The sequence below is a fragment of the Rhopalosiphum padi genome, chromosome 3, assembly GCF_020882245.1.
Source record: "Rhopalosiphum padi isolate XX-2018 chromosome 3, ASM2088224v1, whole genome shotgun sequence".
Taxonomy (NCBI): Eukaryota; Metazoa; Arthropoda; class Insecta; order Hemiptera; family Aphididae; genus Rhopalosiphum; species Rhopalosiphum padi.
Window position 1 is genome coordinate 69,912,423 of NC_083599.1, and position 5,030 is coordinate 69,917,452.

The 5,030-nt window shown below is 24.7% G+C and overlaps 1 pseudogene; it reads right to left on the bottom strand.

Annotated features, from left to right (window-relative positions):
* Positions 1 to 252: 252 nt before the first annotated feature.
* On the bottom strand, positions 253 to 4,298 carry LOC132925554 (uncharacterized; annotated as a pseudogene).
* Positions 4,299 to 5,030: the final 732 nt, after the last annotated feature.

Consider the following 5,030-nt stretch of genomic DNA (forward strand, 5'->3'; position numbering starts at 1 on the left):
GTTCTTTTTGCCGCACTGTATTATAAATACCTATTATATGCGTATTTATATTTTATAATAAATATATACACCTATGTATTATGTATAACATTTTTAATAGGTAGATTCTATCCATAATAAGATCAAATAAATTGCATCACCTTGTTATTTTTAATACAATAGTATAGAAAACATTATATATTAGTAATAAAACCTTTATTTTTAAAAGTGAAATGTTTCACAAACAAATTGAGAAATTCAAAATATTGAAAGTTAAATATCTTTTTCAGCTGATTGTTTGCACCTTTCACTTGCTTTGGTAAGCCAAATACTTGCAATTGTTTCAATATCTTTGACAGAAGTATTAGCATTGTTAGCAGATGAATGAATATCCTCTAAAAACATAATAATTTATAAATTCTATAAACTAGTCAACCGTTTAAGCATATTTTATTATGATCATGACAATTTTATCATACCTATAAAGTATAAATTATAAAGCATGTTAATATCATCAGTGTCTCTATATATTATGAGATAAGTATTAGTATAAGTATAATTAGTGCTACTACAATTTATAAACAACATTCATTATACAGTTGTGAAGCGTTAGTTGTCAAATTTTAAAAGAATGAAATTGCAGACATTTTTAATTCATAGGTAATAGGTAACAGACAGTCTTGAGTATAATATACTTATTAAATGTATTCTGAATACATATTTTAATACTTAAAATAAATACTATTTGAAAAACATAGAATATTAATAACTATTTTGAATACTTTGTTTTCTTTTAACACGGTCAGCGATGCTATTTCTTTTTAACAATAATAACAATTTTACTAAAACTATTTATTATTTTATGGAATACTACTCAAGACGTGTATTAATAAGTATATGTATATAGATATGAATATTGTATATTGAAAAACAAATGATAAATAAAAAGTAATTTGAAATGCTCACTTGTAAGTAATGATGCTAGGATAGTACCATTAAAAGCAGTTTTGTTGTTTTTATGTCCAGTATAAATGAAAGATCTTGCATACTTATTTGTTATTAACTTCCTTAATATACGTCTTACAGACTGTTTAAAATTAGATCCACCAATCATGGCCAACATTTTCACCTAAATTTTAAACAAATGATTATATAAAATTATTTAAATTAACATTATAGTTTGCATATAATAACTTATCATTTTATCATATAATGATTTATCCTTAATCAAAGTAACATTGAAATTTGTCATTGATAATTCATTTGATATTGGAAGCATTGCAAATATATTTTCAATCTCATCATTAGTAGTTGTCGATACTGCAATATATGAAGTTTGTTTGAATAAAAGCTCTTGTTTTTCTTGAATGTTGTTAACAACCATCATAATCGTATGAAGGCAATCGCCTTGTTCTTTACATCTGGCGTTTAAAGTAATAAGTTGTCTCAAGATCTGTTTTTCAAAATCTATAACAATAATAATAATAGTTAAAAAAGAAAATATTTAGGTACATGCTGGTGTAGATAATTATAGGAACATTTGAAACTGGATCAATACAACCAGCACGGTTGCCACAAATGTTACATGTTTAAAAATTTAACAAGAATTTATATATTATTTAAAAGGTACAATTAATATTTTAGTATTTTTAAGCATGAGTACAGCATTTTTTATATTGTAGATATCTACATAATAAATTTTATGAATAATAAAATAATAACATATTAGCTGATGTATTTAATAGAAATATCTAATTATAATTAATTTATCTGTAATGTAAATTACTAATATTTTTAAATAATATATCATATAATTTTTCAAATTTTTTGAACTACCTGAAGAAATATGAGTTTTCTGTTTATTGTTTTGTGCTATAGACACTAAACTCCCAAAGTCAATATCATTAATATTAATTTCTTGTATGGTGTCAGCTTGATTATTAACAATTTCCTCTAAATCAAGAATAATTTTAAATTAAATTTTACTTATAAATTATAATAAAAGACATAGAGAAATTCATTGAAAACTATACTTGGTATTGTGTAATATTGATAATAGAAAAATGTAAAGAAAAATTACAAATATATATTCAAGGCTAAAGCATAGAACACAAGATTTTATGAAATATTAAACTAAACAAATATATTAATATTCTTTATTGGAATTAGATCTACACTTTGAATTAAATCTTGGATGTTGAAGGAACCAAATACAAATTTAAGATATGTAATATAAAAAATTAGTCTTATTTTCAAAAATGTTCAATAACTCTGTACCTGGAAAATTGTAGCTTAGGTTCTTGTTACCAATAATAGACGTTAAATTGTCTAAACCATTACCAACACCAATGTCATGGTTATCAACTGCAGTAAATGATGATTCTTCTAAGGATTATATTACAATACTGATTAGTTTATTACTTCATTTTAGTTAAATTTTTTGATTTAAGTAAAATATTAACAGTATTTAACAATTAATATCACTAATGATATATTAAGTGAAATTAAAAATTAAACCATAGAGATATTTATAATTAAAACATATATTTTTTAATTGTTGAAACTAATATACCCCTACTTGGTATTATTACCAACAAAAATATTCTTATTTATACCTGAAAAGATATAGCTTTGATTAGTAGATGTTTCACACCTTAAGTGGTTTGGTCTAATAATAAAAAATCTGAAATAGAAATTCAAATGGTTTTTATCAACAATCATGTACCTATCTAACTTATATCATTTTTAATTTATGATCTTCTTAAATATTTTATGATTAAGTTTTAATAATATATATTTATAAGGTAGGTACAATTTAGCATTATTATTGTGTAATAACTAATAATTATTGTTTAATATTTTAAACGTGAAAAATTTGTAGGTATTTATCTGTATTATATAATTGTATTTATCGAATACTAAATACACTGCTAAAATATTTTAATATTATATATATATGACCTAATTACATTTTAAGGAGATATACATTTTTATTAACTTTGAAAATAAACAATTTTAATTTTTTAAATGTATTAAAACTGTTATGGATATATTTTAAATATAATAAGTATAATAATATTTAAACCTGGGTACTCATATTCTTAATGTTAAAAATGTAATTTCTATTAAATGAGAATTAGGTATAAAAATAATTAATAACTATCAGAATAAAATATGTTAATAGAAAAAATCATAAGCACCTAACTATTATTTTATTAATTTTGATTCGCTCAATAAACCTCTTTAACTTTAAATAGGCATAACAGAACTCAAAAAAATGTAACAAATAAATTAAACTAGCCACTAGGTACCGATCTACAGCCTAAAAATATCCAATGTACATGATGAATAAAAAAATTTAAAGCATAATAGATGTATAACTCATTTAAGTATATAGGCATACAGATATAGTACATAGGTAATTAATAACATTATACATAATAAATAATAATTAATAAAATTCTTACTTACCGGTTAACTGTAAAATAGTTTATAAACAAGATCGATCAAAACGTCGTTTAAAGCACATGTGATGAAATGACACGAAAAAAAAATGTCAAAATAATAATATGATCATAACGCAAAACGTCAACAATGAAATGACCGCGGGGCACGCATTATTAACAAAAGAAATCCATAGATATCTTTTATAAAAAAAATTATATTTTTTATTCAACAACGATAAGCACGAAAGCACCATACGTATTTTCCATAAAACGTATGAAATTCTTTATATTATTATTTTTTATATTTAAATATCATTATTACGAAATATAAACACGTGATAATTATTAAAAAAGAATTATTTATGTATTATTATTAAATGGATATTCATTGCATATAGTAGTAGGTAACTATTATTTATTGAATATTCTTAATTGGATATGTTTAATGGATATTCAATTCAGATTACTCAATGAATATTCAAAAATGTATAATAAAAAAAAAATATGAATGTATTATTTTTAATGAAATATTCATTTCATCAGTCATGTTAGAATAAGTAATAAATATTCTTCTACAAATATTCTTTTTAGATCAATATTTTACCACGAATATATTATTATTATTTAGATAAATCTTTAACGAATATCCAAAAAATAATTATATATTATTTAAAAGTAATATTAATAGAATAATCAATATTTAAGAACGATAGTCCATGATATGAATATCCGGTGTTACTTGGGATGTTTTTAATGTATGTGGGTGTTATCATGGAGGATTTTTTTTTTTGCAAGCATACAACGTTTAAGTTTGCCTTGTTGAGCATCACTTTCCGAGTTTAAATCTTCAGAAGTTGACATTACTTCAGCCATTTTTAATTTTTGTTTTGCCCTAATGAAATCATTTATAAATTTTTATAAACAATAATAACAAAATTACTACTGTTTGAGCAAGTTGTCGTTCAAATCCGTATCGGTTTCGTGCCACTAAGCAAGCTGTACGGCCCGTGAACTTACATCAAGATACCGACACTACTAATTTTTCCCTTCTCCCGTTGGATGCGATTTCGGCTCATTCCACCTTAACCGACCTTTGAACTTGCTGATGCGAAGTAACCCGGTCAGTTCTGTTTTACCACCCGTTGTCTGACGTCCGTCCGTATCACGGACAACGGTGTGTAAAACCTCGTGACTTCGTGAATTTAATTTTTTTTGAGTGTCGATTGAGCTCGTGTGTCGTTCGAGTTGGTTTCCGTTCGACAATATTATTGTATGCGTCATCACTTTTACTGCAAACGTCTGCATACTTGCATTTAAAATACTATAGTGAATATCTTTCATCACGACACACTCAACAGTGTCTTTACGTAATCGCCGCCGCCGCCGCCGCCGTTGCTCGTTCTATATTCGTCACGGATTGCTAGTATTGTATGGGTCAAGTGTCAGCTGTTGTCACAGCACGTTACTATCATCAGGCACTATCACTGGTCGATTGTTGATACTATTTGTATATCAGATAAGTTTTGTATACTTGTTATTATTATTATGTGATATAGTTATTACTCGTTTTTATATGCACTGTTTGCACTTTATATTTTTATTATT